Source organism: Giraffa tippelskirchi, chromosome 6 (genome assembly GCF_054371585.1).
Source record: "Giraffa tippelskirchi isolate mGirTip1 chromosome 6, T2T-mGirTip1v1.2.pri, whole genome shotgun sequence".
NCBI lineage: Eukaryota > Metazoa > Chordata > Mammalia > Artiodactyla > Giraffidae > Giraffa > Giraffa tippelskirchi.
The window spans coordinates 52,532,465-52,560,193 of record NC_137280.1 but is presented as its reverse complement, the minus strand read 5'-3'; the positions used below and the strand labels follow the sequence as shown (position 1 = coordinate 52,560,193).

The following is a 27,729-nucleotide window of genomic DNA, read 5'->3' as shown; positions in this document are numbered from 1 at the left end:
GGTCAGCATTATAGTCACTGCATAACCGATGGCCGCAGATGTGTCGACTAGAGAAGTAAAGGCAAAGAGAGAAAGGCAGCAGTTGAATTCTGACAAAGACTCCTTGACCAAACTTTAGTCAGGCTCCTCTGAGCCCTCTTCAAACCATGTCTCGACCCTGAGCTGCAAGCTCTGTCTTTGCAGTGTCCAGTTCCAGCAAGAATTATTCTAAGCCAGTTTAGAGAGAATCCCCCCATCCTCAATATCTGATCAAATCCCCCATTTTCCATCATCCTGTCCTTCATATCTGATCACCCTTCCCTGTCTTCAACAAGAATCCTGCGAGGTCAGTCTCACAAGAATGACCCCTGCCCACAATTACCCTTAATAATCTCCCAGCCTTCAATCTCTCTTGCAAGCTAGCTCCCTGACTATAAATCCCCACTTACTCTTGTTGTATTCAGACTTGAGCCTAGTTTTTCCCCCACTGCAACAGTCTTGACACCACCTGTCACAATAGTCTGGATTAAAGCCTTCCTTACCATTTTGACAAGTTTCAGAATAATCTTTTCTTTAACAAGGGTCAAGTCAAATGGATTACTTATTATTAAGGGGTCATGAAGAGTCTGTGTGAATGGGAGACAGAGCTCCATTTCTTAGGAAGGAGAAAAATAATCAAATAGCAACAAAACAACAGCTCTGACCCCATCAATAGCAATACTAGAATATCATTTGTATCATATTTTATAAAACAATTTCACATATATTATCTTATAGTTAAATTCTCACAAAGCATGAGACGGTTGGATGGCACCGCCAAGTCAATGGACGTGAGTCTGAGCAAACTCTGGGAGATAGTGAAGGACAGGGAAGCCTGGCGTGCTGCAGTTCATAGGGTCACAAAGAGTCAGACACAATTTAGGGACTGAACAACAGAAATAACAAATCCTCACAACAGTCCAAAAAGTCATAGAATTTTTTCATTTTCCCAAACAAATCAAAAGTGGAGAGAGTCAGAATGGGCCAGGGTCACACAGCTCCTGTACCATCAGGAGCTAGGGTATCAAAAACCTGCCAACTGCTCAAGGCAGCTCTGTTCTGGGGTGAACATGTCTGAGGAATTCTACTGCAGTCACAGATGACCACTTCTCCTGAAATTAAAAATGTGCCCTTGAATTTAAACCCTATAACAATACAAGTAAGTGCTCTTTATTCTGCCAGTGAGCACATACTTCCTCCTACGTTCTTGGAGGCCCAGTGTCTATGCTGCAACCCCAGCTCTGTCTTTCTCCTGCAAGTTTGCATGGAGATAGCTCCCCTGTTCTTGAGGCTCCATCTAAGTCTGACAGTGTCTCCTTCAGATCTTTTTCATCATGAAGTCTCTGTAACAGTGAGGTCATTCACTTCCTCACTGGGACATGACCAGGAAAGGCACGAAGCTTGGTACTCAAGAATGTGTGTCTCATGGCCTTGATCCCTGGATTTCTGAGGCCCCTGCTTATAGAGCTCCCAAAACATACAGAATATATACAAGCACAGAAGTGCTATCACTCTGGCACAGAGTATTGCTCCTGCACTGATTCTTTCCTGGTGAGAGCTGGAAGGTTCCAGATAGTCTTGATGAGAGACTAAAATCTGTCCAGACTAAGAGCCTGAACAATTGACATTTTATTTACATGGCTGATACTGAATGAAGTTCAATACTTATTGATTCTTGCTTGTTTGCTAAGGGTTATGATGTAGAAAATGTGCCATTAAAAAAAGGAAAATTTACTTATTGGACTATAAAGAATAGAGGCAATTGAAAGTCTGACAATCCTATATATAGAACAATCGTTTTGTCCCTTTAATTCATGGTAAGACAAACGTTAAACATAATAAGTTTTGCCTTCTGGGGAAGCCTTGGTTGCACTTGGGAATGCCTAGAGTCATTGCCAGTGGAAGGTCAGTCGATTCAGGAAGAAAGAAAGGAAGACAAAGGAAATGGAGGAAAAAGTATTATCCACACAACACTTAAATTAAGAAAAATATTAGTATTATCACCAAGGATCATAAAGTGTAATTCTACTTGTGCTATATTCCAAGCTTAGGCACTGGTAAAGTTTCATGGGCCAATTCATGAGCCTTGGGCCTAGAGCAGAGGGAGCAAGCAAGTGGCCTGAGTGACTGTCATATCTGCAGTCATCACTCTTCCTCCGGGAACCTGGGACAGCAGCCCCTCCCACTGGGAGAAGGACACCTGTGATGTGGTGGAAATTAGAAATTTTTACATGCATCTGACAGCGCACTTGGAAAGTTTTTTAATGGAAGAAATCTGATTCTTTCATAGAAAGGGAGTTTTCAAGTTAATTCAGGATCACAACACAAATGAGCTGAGACAGCAAACTTAGGTTAGCTCCCACACAAGATTCCTGCAACTCCTTAAACTATACCCTTATTTGCTTAACTTTTTTTTTACCCTGTTATTGTACAATAGAAGAGGAACCCAAAATATCTATGGTGACTTCAAGTTTCACATCCTGATTGCATTTTCAGGGCATCATTCAATATCTGTGAAAAGTAGCACTTGGAAAAATATCTTTACATGATTTCTAAGAAAAGTAAAATACAACACCTCTGAAGGTATTGATTATGTTACTTGGGAAAGCTCTAATAACTGTGGCTTGTCAGGCAGAATGAAGCACTAGCTTCCTTTGGCATCATGTTCAAAGCAATAGTGAAGGAGAGAATAAAATTGAGGCAAAGGAATAACAGGTAATTCCATCCTATTTTAAAAAGCCAGATAACTGACACTGGGAGTTATTTGAAAAGGCAAATACTGCATGGCAGGCTTTCCACGGCTATTGTAATTCTATACCTTTACCAAAAAATTGTGTATGTATTTCTTTCCATTTTCCCATAATTTAAGTCAAATCACTGAATATTTATAAAGGAGAGAAAAAAGAAAACTGTTTTACCTTGAGCCATAATAATCAAAGAGATTTATTTTAATTTGGTCCTCTAATCTGAATGTTTCCAGTCAACCCTAGCAGTGATTTGATTCATTGTGACTATCTGAGAAGAGCTTTTTGAGACAGCAACATCATTTCAGTTGGGTTCTCATCTTGCCTTACTCTTGTTAATACCATTTGATAAGCCCATAACTAGTAATTTTTGGATATTAGTTCAATTTTATTTTGTAACAATTTATATTTGTTCAGCTTGATTTTAATTTGGAAAAGGTGTATATATATATACATATATATATATTTTTTTTTTTAATTAAAGGAGAACCACTAATGCTGTAAAAGTCTGCTTTTAAAAGAAAATCTTCTACAGAGAATCAAGGAATTGAAAGCATCATTTGTCAGTAGGTCACTCTGGGCAGACTTCATCCATGAGACCTTGAGGACATAAGCTGGGAGGTTTTCTTGAGTCAAACAGCACTGTGAAATCTACTAACAATCAACAGTAGAGGGTTGCTTCAAAGAGTATGATCGCACAACTAAAACTATCTTAAAATACATTTATGCATATGAATTTTATTTAATTAATGCCTCTATGTCCTGTACATATCTACCCTTCACACAACTGTTAAACATATTCATTTAATGCCTCCTAGGTGTGTGCATAATGGTCACTGTTAAGGGGATACAACGATGAACAATATAGGGATCTTGTCCTCAAGGGAAAAGAAAGCTAAAGCTCAAATTTGTAGGACACCTACTATGTGCCATACTTTAGATTGAATCTTTGTTAAAACTACAATCATTCTCAAGAATAATCTTGAGAAGTCATATGACTTTTGTTAGCTAAGTGATAAAAAGGCTTTTAAGTTTTCTTTTTATGTATCTTCATTACTGCATCTCCATACTTGTGAATTTGTATGATTTCTCTATAAATTAATGCGAGAAAGAAGCTATGTCCCTTATGCCTTCCCTTTCTTTAGTCTGAAGTTAGGGAGGAAAAGAATCTCACATTTATCCAATTTCATTTCTCCTTAACCCACCCCCTTCATTATTTTCTTAAAAGAACTCACAGTCAGTTCGAGATTTGCACTTAAGAGACTATTTCTGGGCTTCTGTTGCTGTATCTGGGATGAGGGAGTGTGGGTAAGCAGAGAAAACCTGACTCCAAGTACAGGCCTTCCTTTGTACCTCGATGGACAATCAACAGACTAAGTCAGGAAAGGAATTCCAAGTATAGTTGCCTTAATAGGCTAAAATTAGAACGAGGGGTAGGACAGAGAATGAAGGAACAGAAAAGCAGGCAGAGAAGCAAGGAGAGGCTATATAAATATATTTTGTAAACACTTCCTCTTGGAACCTACAATTATTATTATTATATTTATTTAAGCAAACTTTCAAATAACTATTTAAATGCTAGCTGTCTCTACATTAAATCCTCTTAGTTCTGTATATCACAGCGGGGAAAGAGAGCTTAACAATCAAACTGTCCTCCGATCAACAACTCAAATGACATTTTAAGAGTCATTCCAATATATTTGGTTATTAGACAGGTTTACTGGAAAAATAAAATAAAAATGAGTGCCTGATCATTTCAGTTTTTAATCCAACACTACAAGGAACATTTACGCAGATGAAATATACTTGTAATAATAGTGCTTAGAAATAAACGCTATTAAGATAGCTTAGGGAATGATTACATTTTATTCAATGGAAAAAAACAGTTGAACTCTGCTCTTGTCTTCTGTTTCAACATCATGTCTCTGTCCCTCCTCCTCTTGTAATAAATATTCTCTTGCCAGCCCTGTTACTGACAATAATGTAGGTGAACTCTGCACCATAGACATCTGTCATTATTAATGACCATGGGAGAGAGAAACGATAACTCACTCTTTTAGGAACCAAGAGAGCAAAACGCTATAGAAATTTCCTTTCACATTTTCTGATGCTAGAATATTTACATTTAGCCTTTCTAAATTCACCAGTAAGCCTCAGTAGCAGAATAGGAAGGAAAAAAACTCACATTTTGAAATGTCACTTGAAAAATACTATTGATACAGACGACACTTGTTGCTATATGAAAGTTTTTATGAAAACAATGTTACATACACAATGTTTTAGGTATACAACCCATATAATCCTTTTAAAGCTCAGCCTATAAAGAAATGTTATGGTAGGAACATTTTTTACACTCTCAGGCTTAAATAACTTTTAATATGACTAGCCCACAGAATGCTCTTATTAAAACAAGAGCATTCCATTTAGTAAGTTTATAAAAGTATATATTTATTTTAAATTAGGCCTTTTAGGTATTTGGACTTGAATGTTGAGAGTATTAAAATACTATGTTTTTATTATCAAAATATAAACGAAATGCTATAGAAACAAAATAAAAGATAGAGATACATGCTGCTTTAAGAACAAAGAGCCCTTATTCACTTCTCAGAAAAATGAGGATGATTGTGCTAATTCTGTGCTGGAAAATAGCCACACGAGTCTGTATTAGCCATTTCTTACTGGAAGGACAGACAACATTCTCTAATAAAATAAAAATATACCAATTCATGCAGACATTGTATTTCAAGTTAATTCTTAGGTAACAACCTTCTGTCTCTTCTCAATTTTAAACTACTTACTCTTAGTATCTTTTGCCTCTTAGTATTGAGGCTGACGAAATGTATCATGAGTGTCATTTTGACTTTTCCTAAACATAAGGTTTAAGACTTCAACAGAACAGAGGGCTCAGTTTAAGCCACTAACATGCTCTGCTACCTCTCTCGTCTTCCCACTGCTCCTTACACTGTTCTATTGATGTGTGAAATTTTAGAAATGTCAGTTTTTGTCAACATTACAGTCTACACTGTTATTAATACCTTTTAAAGAAAGTATAAAGAGATACTAGAAAACAATTTTGTCTTTTAACAGATTTTTGGAAGACAGTAAAACATCCATAAATTTAAAACATTCTCTACCCAAATCCCAAACTGAAATATAGTTTTCCAAATGCAATGCCAAGTATAAATGTAACTGTACATGCCAATGAATACTGTAGTAATAACTCCAGATTTCACATCTGTTTAAATGATAAATCATGCCAAATAATAAGGAAACAAAAAATTAAGCAAAGAAATATGAAAAAGGGATAGTCAGAAGTAGGCCCTACACATCTCCCTGAAAAGTGTCAGACTCCTCCAGATACTACACAATAGCAACAACCAAGACAAATTTTGATCTAAGAGATATTCTACCAACAACCTTTAAGGAAAACAATCCCTCAATTTTTATGTGCATACGTCAATGAATGAATCAATATATCGACAATAATCAGATTCCAATTATATATTCCACCAGCCACCAAAAGGTACACTTAACTGAAATGTTTGTCTACACTCACTTTCAGAAAAAATTAAACCCAGTCAAACGTTTGGTTTTTCTTTTTAATTATATGATGCCAAAATAACCAATTTGAAATTGTAATTTCCATTTTGTTTTCAGTGCAGATGAAAATACACTAAAGAAAGGCAGCAGGTTCTTTGTTGGGAGAGGGTCTTTTCAATTTTATCAAATGATCCTAGCACTTATCTTATTATTACAGAAGCGAGACTAAGTGTGTGAGGTTTGGGAGAACAAAACGGAGAGAGGATTTTCTCTACAAATTTTCCCTCCTCTGAATCTCCTGTTACAAATTTTCAGGTTGAATCAAACCATTCCACCAAAGCTCACAGAGAATAAAATCTGTTTGCCTTCTGGGATGTGGGGAGCTGTGGGGAACACATTTTTCCGCTCCCAACTCCATGCTTGCTCTTATCTCTCCCCACCTATTCATGTCAGATGACAGAATCAGGCCAAATGGGTTTGTTTCTATCTCTGGTACTGTTTTTGCTTAATAGACTTTCCTCATCTGAGGCCTATACCTTATTCCCACTTAAACTTTTAGTCACTAAAACTAAAAAAGAAGCATCAATAAACATTTTACGGACATAAAATCATTCCATTCAGCCAACTGTTTCAAATCAAATTAGTTCAAAACACTTTATCCTTAAGATTGCAGAAACATTGTGATACTAAATATTCAATATTATCAGTCAGGCAAATTGGCCCAGGTCAAATGAGCAAATTTTTTAAATGAGATTGCTAAATTTCTCAACTTGATAGCTTCGTAATAAATAATGTGCTTTCTATTCAAGCTGTACATTAAGTCTTTTATGTGGCCTTAAGGCACTCTCTGATGGCTATGCCCATTACAATGTAGCCATAGAAACTGACACATTTATTTCTTGGATTAGTGTGCCATTGAAAATATTAATATGATGCAGTAAATGGGGATTTAATCTAATCTACTGATGGTAGGATGAAGTTAGTAAAAGGTTGAGTGCCCTTATGGAGAAAGAAAGATTATATCTGCAGAGAGAAGCTTGTTACTGGTTACAAAGATCAACTAAACAGCCTATGACATATTATGCACTTTCTACGTTTAAACAGACTTTGTCAAACTCAGCATGGAGGCTTTCTGCAGGCCAAAGAATGCTTTTTCACACACATATTAAAGATTTCAACATCCAAGTTGAAACACCTTTTATCTATAAGCATAAACAAAATAGGACATCTCTCACAACATACTTTGTGAAACATGGCACACAGGGTGAAACTGCCATGCCCAAATCCATTTTGTTAATAGTAAAATTTGTTTTATTTTGACTTGAAGGTGTTTGCTTAGCCTTTCACCTCTGCCAAGGGTTACCAAAAAAAGAAACATAGAAGAACTTCACCAAAGAAAGCCAATTTTATTTAACATGTTCTAAAAAAATGCAGCTAATCAATTTCACCATTCATTTTGTTAATTTCTAACTGGAAATCAAATATCGATAAATACTCCTTTTGTTGTGGGATAGATCACACTTGACTCTGATGTCTCCTAATAATTCATAGGATTCTAGGTCTGTCCCCCCCTTCACTCTGCAGCAACCTACATAAATTTCAAAGATACGTTCTGACAGATGAGGCATTATTGAAAAGCAAAGTACAGCACTTTGTCCTTGAAAAGTTAACATGTAATACCATAAAGTATTCAAATAATAATTTACTCAGTCTTTCAGGGTAATTAATTAAAATGCTCAAGATGTTGGAGAAAATCACCTTGAGCTTATAAAACTGGAAAGCCCCCCTTTTCCTCTCTGCATGCAAGCTGCCCCTGCAGACCTACCACATGCTTTCCCAGTTATAGGGTTTGATTTCAGAAGATAATAAATAGCCAGGATCTAATTTTGCCATGTCACAACCGATTATGTTTCACAAGAAAAGGTAGAGTGCTCACCTACCAGATGAAGGGGAAACATAAAACCACTTTTATTTATGTCATGTGTCCAAATTCAACTCAACCTGGCCCTGGGTACTGTGAGTGTGTAGACTTCCATTGTCATGTGAATTTATGTACCTCAAGAAAGTGTCAAATATAAACATAAATTTAATCAAAGGTCTGGAAACCTTTATTGCAGGAAAAAAAATAAAACACACTTTTGACATCTAATATAAATTATTTTAATGTGTTTTGTTACTACTTTGCAGAAGGTCACAAAGAAAGAATAAGACATTAAACAGACACAGTCTGTGACTATCTTAATTCAGGTGATGATTATAGCCATATAATTTAGACTCAGATTCATTTTTAAACGCTTTTTTTTTTTTTAACTTTCAGAAGTTCATGTCCACTCACTATCTTAATCAACTGTAGTGGTAAGTTGCTCAACTGTAACTACGTAAAGGAAAATTTATCATAGGAATTTATATTTCCAATGGGAATATAATCAGCCCTGAGTCTTTGACCCTGAATAAAACGAAACCCTCCAGACATTTTTCTGGACGAGCTAGGTCACAAATATGTTTCTAGATCACGAATATAACTGCCCCAGCAATACATTTTGGGTGCAGAATCGAAGCAAAGTGTAGACATCAGAGTTCCTATTGCTGTTCATGTCAGGAGGATAAAGCAGAAGGCTGGTAACAATAGATTAACAAGGCCCGGGTATTACTCAGCCGTTCCCTTCAGTTGGGTAGGCTTTGGACAGAATTTTAATGACTAAAAAAATTGCATATGATGAATAAGGATGTCATTTTCAATTAACGTGAACAAAGGATCATCCTCATATTTGGCAAATGAGGTAGCCGTGGTGTAAGAAAAGCTGGGGCATTCACAGACAATGCATCACCCTCGCGAATCAAAACAAGTTCATGACATTTGGGTACCCTTGCTCTGATGCGGCTGTTTGTTTCTAGCAGGTACTTATTACCCATAGGTTAAAGAGGCCCGAGGAGCCTCCCACTAACTAAAAATAAGACTAAATTGAATACTGTTACCAGTTAGTGAGGGGTCACTCTAAGCCTAAATGGACGGCAGAACGCGTCAGCACCCAAGTTTACTCAAGATAAAACACCTTGAAACCTAAAAACAACTTACAACTGGTATCCATGACAAACTGGAAATCTAAATCGCAATAAAGTTTGATCTCAAGGGAACTTACTTTGCAGAAGAACTTCGAAGAGCGCCTCAGGCTGACAGGAAAGGTAACGAGTTCACTCAGGACGCAGCAGGCGCTCAGGGTGTAGCACGTGTGACGTGCGCATCCCTAGGACGTAGTATGCGTGCTCATGACGTAGCGTGTGTGTGTGTGCCCAGAACGTAATATACGTGCCCAGGACGTAACATGTGTGCGTGCTCCGGTCATAATATACGTCCCCAGGACGTAGCATGTATGTGTGTTAAGGATGTAGCATGTGAGGGTTGTGTGGGACAGCTCTTATCCTTCCGTTATTTCCTGTTGAGTTTCCTCACTAGGAGGCTATCTTGAGTTCATTTGGTTGTGCGACCACCTTAGCGACCTCTTTCAGCTCTTCAGTGGTCTGGTAGGAAGAGTCCGTTAGAGTTCCTGAAAGTCCCTTGCTGCTGCTGCTGCTAAGTCGCTTCAGTCGTGTCCGGCTCTGCGACCCCATAGACGGCAGCCCACCAGGCTCCCCCGTCCCTGGGATTCTCCAGGCAAGAACACTGGAGTGCGTTGCCATTTCCTTCTCCAGTGCATGGAAGTGAAAAGTGAAAGTGAAGTCGCTCAGTCATGTCCGACTCTTAGCGACCCCATGGACTACAGCCTACCAGGCTCCTCCGTCCATGGGATTTTCCAGGCAAGAGTACTGGAGTGGGTTGCCATTGCCTTCTCCAGAAAGTCCCTTAGGTGTCTCCTATTTTAAGAAATGGGCTGTCAGAAGTGACTTCTCAGATTCGGTGACGGGCAGGGGAGTCCATTCACTCTTTGGTGGCACGTAAGAGCCTCATTGGAGAAGGAAATGGCAACCCACTCCAGTGTTCTTGCCTGGAGAATCCCAGGGACGGGGGAGCCTGGTGGACTGCTGTCTATGGGGTCTCAGAGTCGGACATGACTGAAGCGACTTAGTAGCAGCAGCAGCAGCAAGAGCCTCAGGGAAGCAAGGCCAGCTTTACTTAATGCAAAGTATTAACCATAAGTTCTGTGGCTAATACTACCATCCCCTCTGAGAATATAAGGCTCTATGACCAGCAATCTCCAGTGATAGCACAACAACTGAAGACCCCATCAGACTCAATTTACTGGCCATTGATGTGATCAAGTGCTTTCTGTGCACTATGGCCAAATATGAAATCATTTTTCCCCAAGAATCTTCTACTGGGTTACACAAAGTTAAACAAATAACAATCCAGCAGGACTTCTCAGTCTTTTATAAGCTAACATGTAGTGAATCTCTTAAGAAGAGAATGTATGCAGTTACGTTTTAATTTTTTTTTTCACCTAGAACAACTTTTCTTTCATGGAGCACCTATTAAAAGCTTCATAAAACACTCATATTCTCAGCAAATAGTCTGGAAAACCTTGCTGTAGATAACTGAACTAAAGTTATTATCAGCATATTTATTGCTCTGTAATTCAAGTTTTTCCTAGATCTGAGAGCTCTTTGTCTTTGGTAGTACCCACGTTGTTTACAATGCATAATATCATCTACGTCAAGAGATGGAGGCTGTGTATCCTTTATGCATTTCTAATGAAATTTGCAAGGGCAAACCAGAGAATGCCAAGAGCACCTCATAGTAACAGAATCCTTTCCAAAGAAAGGAAGGGTCCTGGATGCCAAGGAGGATTAGACACAGCTTTCCCAAGGTTATGCTCTCCTTAAAGAAGCAATTGGGGTATTCCTGGAACCGCTTTTAGATAAGTCCATGGCGTTGTCCACAATTCCTCTTTCTTGTCCTGACTGGCTCCTTCCCATTTCACTGCACCCATTCACTCATCTTTTCAAAGCTGCTAACCAACTCCATCTCACCCCTCTGAGCACATGACCCTGCTCTGTTCACTAAGTAACCAGGAACACTGGTGGGCACATCTTCAAGTTGGAGACCTGTAAAATAAATCAATCACCTTCTATATTTTTCCTTACTTGCTTTCGCCAGTGGCAAACATTGGTGCCCCTTTTTCCACTGAAGGCAGCACCCAACCAGCTCCACTTTGGCCTCAGTGGGTCCTTAGATTGTTTCCACAAGATCTTGCTCCATTGTTTCACCACTCACTCTGCTTACGCAGCAGCACTACCTTCTCCATATAAACATTCTCAAAAATAACCACTCCAGCTACCTGCCTCCCCCAAGTACAACTCAATCTCTTTCCTTCCTCCTCAGGTAAATGTATTGAGGAGCCACCCACACTCTCATTCTCGACAGCCTCAATTCTTTTCATTCCTAAGTCCATCATTATCTGACTTCAAGACTCATCACTCCATTAAAACTACTTTCATGAAGTTGCTGATGATGTCCATATTGGCAAATTCTGTGGCCATTTATCCATCTTTATCTTATTATAATATTCACTATTGACAATATACTCCCTAGAACTCTTTATTCTCTTGGCTTCAGTGACATCAGTTCAGTTCAGTTCAGTGTCTGACTCTTTGCGGACCCCATGGAGTACAGCACGCCAGGCCTACCTGTCTATCACCAACTCCTGGAGTTTACTCAAACTCATGTCCATTGAGTCAGTGATGCCATCCAACCATCTCATCCTCTGTTGTCCCCTTCTCCTCCCACCTTCCATCTTTCCCAGCATCAGGGTCTTTTCAAATGAGTCAGCTCTTTGCATCAGGTGGCCAAAGTACTGGAGTTTCAGCTTCAGTATCAGTCCTTCCAATGACATCCCTCTATCCTAATTCTGATTCTTTTAAAATCTCTTCCTCTGGTCATCACTTAAAACTTGGGCTCCCCCATGATTCCATTCTTGGTCTGTTATCCTTCATTCACAATAAGCTATTCCTGGATAATACAAACAAACAGGTCTGGGTTTTAATCTTAGTTTTTTTTAGCTCTTTAGCCTGTTATTTCATCTGTAAATTAATGATAGCAGCTTTTATAGGGTTGTTATAATAATTACATAATCCATGTAGAGTATACATACATGCCTGGTACATGGTATCAATAAATGTTGTTGTCATGTTGGGAATGATTTTCTTTCATAGTCACTGTCATCCAACCAATCGTCCATATCTGATTTTCCCTCTTGTATACATCACAAATCTTTCCATTGATTTCTGCCATGTTAGATCAATGTTGCCACTTCATTCTCCCTTCATCTACCTGAAGATCAATGGTTTTCAAAACTTCTTCCAAGAACTCCTAGGATTCCTCTTTTTATATCTACTATATTTATTAAATTTCAGTATGTACTTTTAAAAAAAGCTTTTGTTGGTATAAAAAGTCGGAAGTCTATCAGGTCTGATAGATTACTAGTTGGCATTCCTGTTTTCCATTCTGTCTTTACAAATCCATTCACTACATTAAAGCCAGAGTACTCTCTCTACAATCTACATCAGATAGGTTACTTCCTCAATAAAATGTTTAAATTGCTTCTTATAAACATCAACAGATAAATGTCAACCTCTCTAACACAACCCATGAGGCCAGAGTCTAAGCCCAGCTTCGATCCTTCTTGTTCTAGCAAAACCAATCTGCAAGCACTTCCCCAAAGGCTCAGGATGAACCACATGAGTGCTGCTAAGTCACTTCAGTTGTGTTCAACTCTTTGTGACCCTATGGATTGCAGCCCACCAGGGCCCTCTGTCTATGGGATTCTCCAGGCAAGAATACTGGAGTGGGTTGCCATGCACTCCTCCAGCATGACCCACATTCTCTGTTTATGTTGGTCTCTTGATCTGGGAAACACTTTCCAATTTTCACCTGGTTAATTCTTACTGGATTCTTCACTCCCCATCATCTTCTCCAGGGAGTCTTCTTTTAAGTCCAGGCTGGATCAGGCCCTCCCTTTGTCCTCCCTATGCATTGTTCTACTATAGCATCTTCCACAATACATTGTATTAATAATCACCTACTTATGTGTCTCTCTACCCTACCAGATTGTGAGCTTTTAGGGACAATGACTGTATCCTGTTTATCCTGAATTCCCCATGCCTAGGTCAAGATAAGTGTATAGAAATGTTTGTTGTTCTAATATAAACTGTCGATTCTTGAGAAGCAACAAGGTGTAGCAGAAAGAGCATTGGACAGGACCGGCAAAAGGGTGGTGAGCACCTTTTGGTAACCTCACCAAAACCAGTGATCACTGCATCTAGAAGAGGGATGGAGGCTGCCTCTGAGCTGAGCCAGGAAACCAGAAGACCTATTAGCACTTTCTCCGTGGGCATGGAATGGGGTCACAGTAGATCTCCTGTGATTGAAACCTTTCTGTCCTTCCTACATAGGCTCCAAGGGGAAAGTCTCCTTCAAATCTTGGCTTCATCACTTACGAGCTATCAGTTATTTATTGTGTCTGAGCTTCATCTCTCTATAACTGTGTCCACTCTCTATCACAGTTGCTAAGAAATAATGTAGGTACAAGCATTTACAGAAGTGGAAAGTCCTTGAACAAACTGGGTCTTAGTCTTATTTTAATTCCCAACAGAATCAAGCAAAGGTGGTAAATGCTCAGTTAACATCTAATGAATGATTACCTATCACTGTTCTTATCAATCATATATATCTATCATTGTATCTATCATATATTATCATGATATTCATTATATCTTGCCATTGCCTAAGTGCTCTGTCATATTTCAGTTACTTCTAACTGACATACTTCAGTTGCTAAAAGTGCTTTTGAGTCAACTATTGGGAATGGTGTTACTTCAAAAATGTCTCCTTTAAGCCTGGCTAAGTAAATAAACATTTACAGTTATCTGTACACCTTCATAATGTGGGAATCCCTGTCTAAAAATCTACATAAAGTCTTTTCTTTCTACTGTAAGGTACAAACTTTTCTGCTCAGTTGCACTTGCAACAGGGACTTGTCTGCTTGAAAATACATTCTTGCTTCAGTATGTATATGCTTAATTAAATAATAAGAGTTACGTGGTAACTTGAGTATCTTAGCTGCAAGTCCTATTTTATTTCAAATAATTCAACCTTTCAGAAATAACTCAGGAGGAATCAGTTATAGATTTGATCAACTTTTATTGGTCTGTTGCTAAGTGCCAATAATAAAATCTCCTGTAGAGAAAATCACATCATTTACTCATAGCCTTGTTACACTAAACAAGATAAATAATCATGACATCAAAGTATCAAAAAAGTGGTCAGAAATGATTATTTACTGAAAAATTATGATAAACTAAAACACAGAATAACAGAGCATGATTCCCATTTGGTTAAAAATTACATGCTTTCCAGATTGTGTAGTACTCAATATATGTTAAATGCATCTCTAATAATATAAACATTTATGCTTAAATAAAAATAGTAAAAACAGTGGAAAGTTACACCCTAAACTGTTGGCAGAGGTTATTTCTGGAGGTAGAATTGGATGGGAAAGTGGAAATGTTTTGACCTTTTACTTTGTTTATGTCTGCATAATTTATAATATAAACACAAGAATAAGTCATATAATTATTACATAATATTGGGCTTGAAAGAGTTATAATCATCATAAAATTTTTAATTATTATTATGAGTGATAATAATAACTGGGTTTGAAAGACTTTGTAATTAAAATTTTAAAACAGAAAAACCAATAATTGGCATGAGTCACAGTGTAGAAGTATTTGTGAAGCAGTGCAGAATTTGGAAATAAATACACAGACTGTACTCTTAACAGGTTTGACAGTTCTGATGAATGAGCAGTATTCCTCAAAGTTATCTATGTCCCCAAGGAGGTATACATTTTTGCGGACAACTTTATAAGGGAAACACATATTTCAGTCACCTTTCATCCTGGTTTCTAAAGAAAGGACACTCAAAGAGCCTTTTTGTCTTACTGATGTCACTATACTTGGGAGCAGCACAAAAAAGCCCACTGCTACACTGTATCCCAAAATAATGGTTTGATCATGATTTCTTTTCCTAATATCTGAATACCATCATTCACCATTTACTAACATTTGCATTTCTTTTACAGCACCATCACTAACTTATATCCTCATTATGCAAAAATCTTATACAGCCTATAATATCCTAAATGCCCAAGGGTAAGAATTATATCTAATCATAATTGTACCTCCCATGGTTTTGTCAATTTTTGTTTCGGTAAGTAATTGAGGTCACTCATTTTAGGACATAATTTAATTTTGCAATTGGATACATAAAGAAAATATTTACTTTAAACGTAATTTTTTAGCTTTCCATAGATGTTTCAGAGATATATTCCGTTCATATTATAGCACATTAAAAGAATATACTTCAGATTCTAATATGTACTTCAAGGGGAGCTTGTTGACTTTTCGTGTACTTAGTTTTCCCAAGAATACCCTGAAAGAAAAGTTATAGTAAATATAATGAAAGAGAAGCAGATTCTTGCACATTCTTTAAAAACAAGACTTCCATAAGGTGAAATAAACTATCATTTCCTTGAGTGTTCTCCCTGAACCGTGATTTGACTGTTTAGGCAGACATGCTGGTTACCTCCGAACTTCAGGAATTCACCAGAACTGGTGGACTGTAGAATAGATGTCTGGAGATGGATTTATATCAGCTCACTTATTAGTATATTCCTATTGTGTCAGGTGGCTCTAGGGGTAAAGAATCCACCTGCCAATGTAGGAGATACAAGAGAAGCGGGTTCAATCCCTGGGTCAAGAAAGTCTCCTGGAATAGGAAATGGCAAGCCACTCCAGTATTCCTGCCTGGAAAATTCCATAGACAGAGGGGCCTGGTGGGCCCCAGTCCATGGGGCTGCAAAGAGTCAGACACCACTAAGCGTGCACACAGGCGCATGTGCCCACACACGCACACTTCTGTCATTTACCAGCCACATGATTTTAAATAATTCATTTAAACGCTCTGACCCTCAGTTTCCCTTACTATATAAGGGATCGCCAACTCCCTCTGCCCCCAAGAATTGTTAAACATTTCTAATGTATGTACAAACACCCTGAAAACAATAAGAGAGAATACCAATTAAAGGATAATTGCTCATTATCAAATTACTTTAAAAGTATAAATGGAATGGTAATGTCTCTTCCACACTCTTATTATCACCTGGTGAGATGGACTAAACGTGGCTTTAAACATGACTTTAATTAGTTTAATTTTCTAACACCCATTTAGCACTCCTAATATTAGGAGTATGAGAGCTTTTGTTCAAGCCCTAATAGGCAAGTCATTACTAAGCCATTTTAACTTCCTTGTCTTTTGCCTATTCACTTTTTACTAACTTCATGCCAAAGCTGAAAGTCATAACACATACAGAGTGCATTCCTCTGGTATAAAAGTGAGTGCCTCTCACCTTTCATGGAATGTGTAATAGTCAAACTGTGACAATGAAACCCAGATTGCCCTAAAGTATCTTAGAAATAGTTCTCTAAACTCTCTCTCTCTCTCACACACACACACAAATTACAAGTCTTTATTTTAGTTAAGAAATTAAAACGCCACTAGAAATTCAAAACAAAGATAATCTGGCTCCTGCTTCGCAGACAATGGTCATAATATCATTTGAGGTAATTATGGATAAAATAAAAAAAGATTGGGAAAGGCACAGAAGATCACAGGAGGAGGGGTGTCCTGTTGACCCTTGTGGGTTTGTTGACACCTCCAGGGGCCCCCGCAGGGCAAACACAGCTAAGAGCCAGGCGAAGTGTGTAACCGGTATCTTTGCAACACTTTTCATGAAAGGCCTCCTGTTCTCTCCATCTTCACCCAACTGGTGTGTGCTGGGGACAATTCTAGGGGCATCTTGGGTCAGAACTTCTTTGTCTGACTTCTTGGGGCCTAATGTGGCAGTTTATTCATGGGACACATTCATCTCAGCAAGTGTATCAGGGAATGAGGCTAGAGCGCCATCCCAGGTGAGACACTCGTTTCACTGTGGCCAGCAGCAGCCCTTGTGTCAGCCTCTGTTCTGGGACCTGACCTTGCCGGAAGGTGCCCAGAGCCATGTGTAGGGGAGCACCTGGGGTTCAGGAGGCCTGCTGGCACCTTCAGGAGAGGTGTCCCTAACAGGATGCCCTGTCTGGGACAGTCCTCTTCTCTACGAGGAGAAGTGCACACGTGTGACGGCCCTGGTGCGATCTTACAGCAGTGCCACCAGCTTCAATACCAGTTTGATGTACTCCAAGGGAGACTAGTTAATGAGTTTCAGAAGTGATGTTTACAAGCAGCATGCGGCCCTCTGGCCATGCTGATGCTGCCGGAGTGAGTTTTGAGGCAGCAGCAATATATGTTCATTGAACACTTCTGTTCCAGGCTGGCTGGGTGGTATCTTACAATCTCTATCATTTAATCCTCACTATAAACTTTATAAAAGAAATAGTATTACTGGTTCCCTTTTGCTTTTTTTTTTTTTGACTGCAACATGTGGTATGGCATGCGGGATCTTAGTTCCCTGACTAGGGGTCGAACCCACATCCCTTGCACTGGAAGCACAGAGTCTTAACCACTGGACCACCTGGGGAGTCTCCTTATTGTTTCTATTTTGCAGATGAGAAAACTGAGGCTCAGAGAAGAACAGAAACTTGCCCTAAGTGTTCTCTGATGCCTATACAAAGTTCCCTGCTTAGAATTCTTATTTGGGCATATTCTACACCAGTGTGTTATTCACTTAGTCGTGTCCAACTCTTGGAAACCCCATGGACTGCAGCCTGCCAGGCTCCTCTATCCTTGGAACTTTCCAAGCAAGAATACTGGAGTGGGTTACTATTTCCTTCTCCAGTTCTACACCAGAGCTGCTGGGAAAAGCCATGCATGAAATTCAAATAAGTCCACAGTTAGCACTCACTCAGTTTCTGCTGTGGCTTTGACTGCATAGCTAGATAGGTTGACACTGAAAGGCTCCAGTGCTTTCTTGAGGAATTGAAAATAAACTAATTAAACGGTTTTAAAATAGGTAAACATTATATTTCAGGAACATATGATTTTACTAGTATGCTTCCATGTATCTCTTAAACATAAAGGTTATCTTTGGTACTTCTTCAACTACTGGTTGTCAAACCAGTTTGTCAATGCACATTTTAGTTTTCCAGTTTACTTCATTTTGATCAAAGTGTAAAATTCTTCTTTGCATTGCTGCTGCTGCTGCTGCTAAGTCACATCAGTCGTGTCCTACTCTTAGCGACCCCATGGACTGCAGCCAACCAGGCTCCTCCGTCCATGGGATTTTCCAGGCAAGGGTACTGGAGTGGGTCGCCAGTGCCTTCTCCGCTTCTTTGCCTTAGCTGAGGTCAGTTACTTGTGGCTCTATTTGGTCAGGGGGCACATTGAGAGGAAACGAGCACATGAAGCACTCAGCACAGATGCAGCCCACCTTATTGCAGCTAAGGTACGTGCTAAGTTGCTTCAGTTGTGTCCGACTCTTTGTGATCCCATGGACTGTAGCCTGCCAGGATCCTCTGTCCATGGCATTCTCCAGGCACGAATACTGGAGTAGGTAGCCATTCCCCTTTCCAAGGGATCTTCTCGACCCAGGGATCAAGCTCGGGTCTCCTGCATTGCAGGATTCTTTATTGACTGAGCCACCAGGGTAGCCCAAGAGAGCTGTAGAAAATGTTTTTTTCAATTTCCTGAGACTTTTGTCTATAAGGCATTGACCTATTCATTCCTTCAAGTACAGCATCAGACATTCTAGAATATGGGCTTGCACATGTGAACCAAAAGGGTTAAAGATGACTGAAAATCGAGCCCTAAGGATATATTTTTCTTTTATGTTATTCTCTCCAAATGTTTAATTTTTAAAGTATAAACTCTTTTCTTTTCCAAACCAAAAACTTCTTGGAGTCAGGAACTCTGCCTTCTTAAATCCTGCTGATAATTTATTGGTTAAAGAGAGAGCAGACTGATAGCAGGCAGGCCCATTTGGATAGCCTGCACACTCTCCACTTAAAATAGGAACTTTCAAGGAGTCTACAACAGCAAAGCTAGAATTTGTCCCAGTAATATAAGAACTATAACAATGATGATAAGCCTGCGTGAGCTGGGCAAGAAACTGAGTTCAGCAAGACCCCTGACTATAGATGCCAATGCTCACTCAGGTCGAGCTAAACCTCTGAAAGAAAGTAAAAGTGTTAGTCACTCAGTCTTGTCCGACTCTTTGCGACCCCATGCACTGTAGTCTGCCAGGCTCCTCTGTCCATGGAGATCCCCAGGCAAGAAAATTGGAGTGGGTTGCCAGTCCCTTCTCCAGAGGATCTTCCCGAACCAGGTATCAAACTCAGGACTCCTGCATTGCAGGCAGATTCTTTACCATCTGAGCAACCATTCCCAGCTCTCTGGGATTCCTTGACTTGTGATTCTCAAATGCCTTTCCTAACTTACCCTATTAATACAATGAAGCATCAGAGAAATGTTTGTCAGTTTGCCACTTTAATAGACTCAAGTTTCCATTGAGCCCAGACGGTTCAGTTTTTTAAAAGAAACCTCAGTTTTTAAAAAGTGACATTTTCCTGCTAAGACGTCAAGTTGGAACTGGTTAAAACCATGTTCAAAGTTGGCTCTATGGTCTGCTCCTTGGAAACTCACTGTGTTGTGTTGTTTAGTCATTAAACTGATCAGATTATAATGAATCCTCATGCTATGTTATGAAGGACAATACCATAAAGTTTGTAAGTTTGATGTCTCTGATAAAGAGGCCTCCGGTTGCTTTTAGTCACAGAAGCTCTTCATATGATAGAATTTGTTGCTATTGTAGTTTAGTTGCTGAGTTGTGTCCAACTCTTTTGTGACCCCATGAACTTGAAGCCCACCAGGCTCCTCTGTTCATGGAATTTCCTAGGCAAGAATACTGCACTTGGTTGCAATTTCCTTCCCCAGGGGATCTTCCTGACCCAGAGATGAATCCATGTCTCTTGGATTGGTAGGTGGATTCTATACCACTGAGCCACCAGGGAAGTCCATTAGAGAATTTACTGTTTAACAAATCAGCAGATATCCCTGATATTTTAGGCAGGAAAGAATATTGCAGATGATGGAGCTCCTTGTTTTGGAGAAAAGATGAGATGTTAGTAACTTATCCCACACGGAGTGGTTAGCTCTTTAATTAGCATCTACATCCTGGAATTCCTTGCCCATCTTCTTTCTACCACATTAAGCTATAAATAGACCATTTATTCAACTCATTTCATCACCATTACTAATCATCAGAATTATGTAAGAGGTTACCTGGAAGACAGACACCAAATGGTTTAGTACCAAATAAATGAACAATCATGTTGTTTCAAAACCTATACTGATAAATGTAATCACTGAATAAAATCCAGGCATATAATCAGTTACCTGAGTATTCCTGAACACTTGACATTATAGACTTAAATGAACACACATACCCATAGAGTATTAGCATTTGGCTCAAATCTCTCTAATTTTTTCAGAGAGGGAAGCAATCAGTCTATGGTGGCATTTGACAGCAGGAAACACATAAGGTGATTGTATTTTAACTATTTCCTAGTATATATATTTTAAATGTCATAACTTTAGAAAAGATGGCCTAATATAGTTGTTCTAATGTAAGTACAGTTTGGGAGTGAAATAAAATGATAAAGAAAAACTTCACTGAAGATGGTAACAGACCGTACCATATGGCTCTCAAAGTCAACCAAATCTCCTTTCGGAAAACTCTCAAAGACCCTAAGAACTGGCTTTCATTTTTTTTAAGGCGAACATTTCTCTTTGTAATGTAAAAGAAAGGTTCTTGATTTTGTCATTAAATGTAAATGTATTCCATATTTGAATACATGGCATTCCAGTTTCCATTTAAAGACATGGAGTAGAGTTGTGTCTTTTTTTCCCCTAAAATGCAATTACTGAGAAAAGAGATTTTGAGTGAATTATTTGAAGTAGAAAATCTTAAACAACCTCTCTCAGGAAAAAGGAGCTCTAACATTGGGTGACACGATGCTGAGGTTGTTGCCACAGACACAAACACACACTATGATATCGTGTGTTTTTGTTTTTCTTTTTGACAAAGACCACAAATAAATATCCTGACATCCTAAAACACACATGCCTAATTCTGCAAATGGTTATAATGCAGCCCTTTGAATTATTATAAATGCTCGAACATTAAAAATTCATTGGCAAGGAGAGAGAGGTGCTTTCTATTTGTGGTGCTGAATTCAAACACAACCACTAAGAATGGCTGATTGTCCCGGGGAAGCACGGCTGACAGCCATCAGCAGGTCTGTGCAAACGGTGTATGGAAAAGGTAATAAGAGCTTCAGGAGTATATTTCAACCCATATAATAAAGTAATTGTGAAAGTGTAATTGCAGCCTGCTTCCATACCATATAAGGGTAAGGAATGAGATGGTAAGAAAATACGAGATTCACAGAATTATATTGTAAGCAATTTTGCAATGACTGTCTCCCAGAATATGCAGTATTTGTCAGAAAAATCATTTTCAGTACACAGTAGTGTTTATCTTTGGAAATCCATTATGATGAACCTGAACAAAATGAACATTGATTAGTTCACCATTTAACAAAAATACTCCCTGAACTTAAAAGCAACTTCAAATATAAAAGTAATGTTGGATAATACTAAGCAACTGATTTCAGCTCATTAAAAGCACTGATAAAAAAATAAAAGAACTGCACATAAACCCCATTCTTTATTTCTGAAAGATACTTAGTTTACATTTCCAAAGATTTAAATATTTGTAAGATTAGAATTTCAATTTTAAAAAATTCATTCCTTGGGCTACTTCAGAAACAATCACTATTGGCTTAAGTTACCAAGTTATCGTATCCCACAGGCTATCAATTGCTCTCATAGCAAGACCTGAGAACAGGCAAGGAATGCAGGGTCTACTCTCAGTCAAACCATCTGGACTAAAAATAGGAAAAGGAGGAGAGAAGGGAAACGCGTGAATGAACATAGGGATATTCAGCACTTAATATGAAGAGCACTGAGGTCAAATATGAAAGTTGTCTACTTGGTTCTCACCTCACCCATCTTCTATTAATAGGATTATTCATATCACATCTAAGATTGCTACCTCTATAAGTGACAATTCTTTTTCTATTCCTACCATTAAGCACAGTTCGTGGTGCTCAGTAACCACTTGGAAGATATTTAGTGAATAAAATAACCAATATTTGGAAATGCCATACAGTGGGAAGCTGGGTCTGTAGCAACCCTGTGGCATGGGCTCTGAAACCCATGGTGAAATAGGCAATGGAACTGAATATAAGGAATCTGCTTCTTCACTACTTCTTTGTTCCACTTTTACAGGACCTTACAAATAACTCTGTGTAAACTGCAGACGTGTATTCATTCCTCTGGCCTACCATTTCAGATAAAACTTCAAAGGACATTAAATATGGGAAAAGCTCCTTGATTCGGGTAAGGGAAACAGCTAAAATGCTCATCTGCCTAAATGAAGTTTCTAAAAGAAAACACATATTTTTGTCATTAAAGAGAATAGCCATTATTTACATATGACTGACTGGTTTACAAAGAACACATTTCAAAGGGAGGTTAAGACTTAAATGAATTTAAGGAAAATGAACAAAGCAAGCCTGACTTAATGCTATGCTGTGGACATCAAGTAGATCAGTATTTGTTGAAACCTTGCATACACGCGTATAATCTATCCATGTTGTCCTGTGTAACTAGAACTATTGTTTTCCAAGAAGGGGATCCTAATGATGATGGAGAAGGCAGGAAAGGATGGATGCCCCAAAACAGAAGCTCATTTTAGGCAGATGAGAATACAAGTAAAACAATATAAGTCTAGAGGAATCTTGAAAATAATGTCAGTCATCTTACAAATTCTCTGACATGGAAGGAAGGAGGATGGGCAAAAAGGAACCCAAACTTCAGCCATCTGTTATGTTATAGGTCTTGCTCCATCCTATACCTGTCCTAATGTCCCTAAATCATCACCATAACCATTCAATTCTTCATGATCCTTTTCTTTTCTTGGATTTTCCAAATTCTTCTCAGATTAGTCTATGTACTAATGTCTAACAGCATAGTACCACATTTGACAACCTTTCCCATCACTAAGTATACTCAGGTTTTGCCAGGAACTCCAGGACCATTCCGGAGAAGGCAATGGCACCCCACTCCAGTACTCTTGCCTGGGAAACCCCATGGACGGAGGAGCCTGGTAGGCTGCAGCCCATGGGGTCATGAAGACTCAGACACGACTGAGAGACTTCACTTTCACTTTTCACTTTCATGCACTGGAGGAGGAAATGGCAACCCACTCCAGTATTCTTGCCTGGAGAATCCCAGGGACGGAGGAGCCTGGTGGGCTGCCGTCTATGGGGTCGCACAGAGTCAGACACGACTGACGTGGCTTAGCAGCAGCAGCAGCCAGGACCATTCTCTTCCGTCTGCGTGCATGTGTGCGTGCGTGCGAAGCTGCTTCAATTGTGTCCAACTCTTTGTGACCCTATGGACTTGTAGCCCGCCAGGCTCCTCTGTCCATGGGATTCTACAGGCAAGAAACTGGAGTGGTTTGCCATGCCCTTCTCCAGAGGATCTTCCCGACCATGGGCTATTCCTCCCTCTTCGCCATTCTCTCCCTTTAAGCATAAGGTCACTATGCCCACAGGACCAACAATGATTGAGCCTTAGCCACACTGCTTTCCATTTTAAACCAAGATCAAATACTTTGTCAAGCTATCTTATCAAAAACAGAATTAGTGGAAGGCAGAAAGAGAATTAAGAGTGAACAAAATATTCTGATCTCTGGGGGAGAGATAACCTAACAAAATCAGCTTGTGCAAGGCCTCCAGTCTATTTCTTAATAAGGACAAAAGACTGTTATGCTATTTCATGCTCCCCAAACTCATACCCCTAAGAGCAAAGAGTGATACATGAAGGCAGCAGAACTTTAGAATAACAGAGACTTGGTTTCTGGAACAGAGTGGACTCAATTGTAAGTCATTTAAAGTAGTATACTAACATGAAAACAGACAAGGAATATGATATGGAAAATATTATAAAATTTACATATTTCTTAAAGATGAAGCATCATTCTTCTAATAACTCTGTAGATTTCACAGGAATTTCTGGAATCTTCCTCCACCCCCTCAGGGTTTAAGTCCATTAACATACTTCAGTAGAAAAACTACTTGAAGACTGTGAGATCCCTTTAAAATTGCTGATAGACATTTCTGAATATGTTTGGACACTTCACTATATTTTCCCAGTTTACTTATAATTGTGTGCATATCTGTCACTAAACGAGAAATTTCAGCAAAGCGACTACTAATAATTTTAGAAGTTAACTCAGCCGGTGCATTTCTGCAACTACACACAAAGCAAAACATTCATATTAATTTCTAATTATCAGGATGATCAAGTTAAAAAAGAACTTGCAGGTAGACTACAAGACTCTCGTGTGTCTCTCAAGAAGTTACATTGAATGTAACTGAATCCTTTGGCCGATTCAGCCTCTAAAAGCTTGCGTGCTAAGTCACTTCAGTTGTGTCCCGACTCTTTGCGACCCTATGGACTGTATCCCACCAGGCTCCTCTGTCCATGGGATTCCCCAGGCAAGAATACCAGAGTGGGTTGCCATGCCCTCCTCCAGGGGATCTTCCCAAACCAGGGATCAAACCCGTGTCTGTCTCCTGCATTGCCAGGTGGGTTCTTTATCACAAGTGCCACCTGGGAAGCCACTAAAAACTGAGAAAGTCTTCAAAAAAATAGGTGACTACCTTAAGGTTCATTTTATCACAGAACACCCTCTCCAGGCAGTTTTCTCTGGTACATTCCTATAAGCGCTGAGCATGAGTCCACTTTCAAGAAGCAACCTAAATTCCACCTCAACTGCTCCCAACCCTCTCTCACGTGGCAACCGTTACCTGCCTTGCGAAGCAATTCCTGGTTGCCTGGGAGTGAAGCTCTCCTCCTTAGGGCCATATTTCTCACTACAGCCACCTCAGCCTCAACCCAAGCACCATATCAAGTGGGCCTTGAGACATCCTGTGATGTCACACCTCCTTCTGTTTTCTCATTTGATGTCTTTTGCAGTCTTTCATGGGAGGAAAACTTATGAATGATTAGGGTTCACAAGTCTCTCAAATAATCAGCATTCTGTCACTCAGTGGGTTTCCATTTTTTGCTCCATGAATGAGCAAGAGCCAAACTTAATGTTTGATTACTGGGGTAATCTGGGCTTCCCAGGTGGCTCAGTGGGAAAGAATCCACCTGCCAATATGGGAGATGCAGGTACAATCCCCAAGTTGGGAAGGAAGAAAAGGAAGAAATGGCAACTCACTCCAGTATTCTTGCCTGAAAAATCCCACAGACAGAGGAGCCAGGCAGGCTGTAGTCCATGGGGTCACCAAGAGTTAGACATGACTTAGCGACTAAGCATAGATAGGGATCATACCTGAGCTAAGAAACACGTGGCATCTTTTTTTCCTGGCTACCATAATCTGCATTAATACTAATAACCTTAGGGTAGGTGTTGGCTTTATTTTTTAGTTGCCTCAAGTCATTTTGAAAAGAGGTAGGAAGTCTAGAAAATAGTTCAAAAAATAGGAGTCCCTTTTCCCCTCCTCACTGCATGATTTCTAAGGCCAACTAAAATGCCATGTCCTTCAGGAAGCAACGGGGATTTCCTGAACTTCAATCCATTAGTACTCCTTCTGTACCATCAGCACTTGACTACAGACTCCATCCGCATCACATCAGTTACACTAGAGCTGGGCTAACAGTTATTTGCATTCCTCTCTCAGCTAGCCACACAGAGGCAGAGTCCAGTGCTTACTGATCTCTCTGCCTGTCTCTGCCCCTGGAACACTCAGCCTAAGGCTCAGCACATAGTTGGATGTTCAGTAAATGCTTTTCATTTCTAAAAATGAATTAAGTGTGCCTTATTAACAAAGCCTACGGCTTCTTTACAAGTGTATTCCAAAAAAAAAAAAAAAGTCTGCTTCTTAGGCGAGAATCTCCTCATCTCATCCCTGTGCAAATATTTGTATGGGGACTGCATTAGAGCCACCTGAAAATAAGAAGTTATAATGGAAACAGTGACACAGCCTTAAGTGAGGCAACCCAAATAGGGACTACTTTAATACTTTTACTGAAATGTTCTCTGCTTGATAAAGTTCATTACCAGAATATCATCTTTAAAAGTGAAATGCATTCAGCTGAGCACTTTTTTTCATTTTGTAAATAGATTTTTCCTGCCTGAGCTCTCAGTATAAAGTACAAAATAGTCTTCCATAACATTAGAAAAATGTCATCCCGTACACAAAGCTAAATTTTTAAAAATAGGTTTTCTTCTTTAGCCTTTTAAAGGTACAGCAGTATCATCCCAGAGCCATAACCCTGTACTGCCTACTATTGTTGCTATTTAGTTGCTAAGTCCTGTCTGACTCTGCGACCCCATGGACTGTAGCCCATCAGCCTCCTCTGTCCATGGGATTTCTCAGGCAAGAAAACTGATGTGGGTTGCCATTTCCTTCTCCAGGCGATCTTCCCAACCCAGGGATCAAACTTGTGTCTCCTATATTAGCAGGTGGATTCTTGACCGCTGAGCCACAGTGGAACCCCATGGCCTTCTATACTAAAGGCTGACTCATCAGCCTGCAGTTTGACACCATCTAAAATGTGTTGGGATAACACAATAAGCCTAGAATAAAGTTTCGTCCCCATGGGATATCCTATGGCTATAAAGTCACCATCTTTTCAACATGACCCTACTTATTACTAGGGTTATATTTAAAATGACCCTGGCACTAATCTTTTTCTCACCCATTCAAAATTACATAGAAAAGTAGGTAGGTGTTAAATTTACAACCTAAGTGCCAAGTTTTCACAACACATCAAATGAAAAATTATATATAGCATATCCATTGCTGAGTGTTTTGTTTTTACTTTGAGTTCTTGATCGATCTGGGGTGACTGTAGCCAGTTACCTTACATAGTAAGTTTGACTCCAAGGATTTCACTTGTGTTAGATTTAGACAGCTAACTAAGATAAATAGTTTATCACCACTGTTACATCTTGGCAAAGAAGTGATAGCAGAAATGAAACTTTGACCTTTAAGTTTTCAGTCTAGGAGTTATTTTTCTAAGAACTTAACATTCATATATTCATTCATGTCATTTTACCATGAACACTGTATTCTTTCTCTTCTTAACCAAAATCCAGATACAGCTTCATGGTCCTTTCCCCTCTCAGATATACAGCCTTACTTCTCGTCCCTCCACTAACCACCTCCCAAATTTTTTTTTCTTAAGATTTCAAGTTAGAGAGAGGCAATTGACCTCAGTAAATTTTTCCATTGGCTTACATTTTTTTTCTCTTTTCAAAGTACTCCTTAGGGAAAAAGAAAAAAGATAAACACACTTCAT

At 39.2% G+C, this 27,729-nt stretch overlaps 1 protein-coding gene across 5 annotated transcripts in view; it reads right to left on the bottom strand.

Moving 5' to 3' along the window:
- TOX (thymocyte selection associated high mobility group box) overlaps nucleotides 1–27,729 on the bottom strand; it is a 309,705-nt gene that overhangs the window by 268,613 nt on the left and 13,363 nt on the right. For 2 of the 5 annotated variants that reach the window (XM_081504352.1, XM_081504353.1), the window contains exon 1: nucleotides 9,443–9,534. The exons of the other annotated variants lie outside the window; for them this stretch is intronic. The gene's annotated coding sequence lies outside the window, so the exon portion shown is untranslated. Of the gene's footprint in view, nucleotides 1–9,442; nucleotides 9,535–27,729 lie in introns of those variants that run through there. 5 annotated transcript variants of the gene reach the window in all.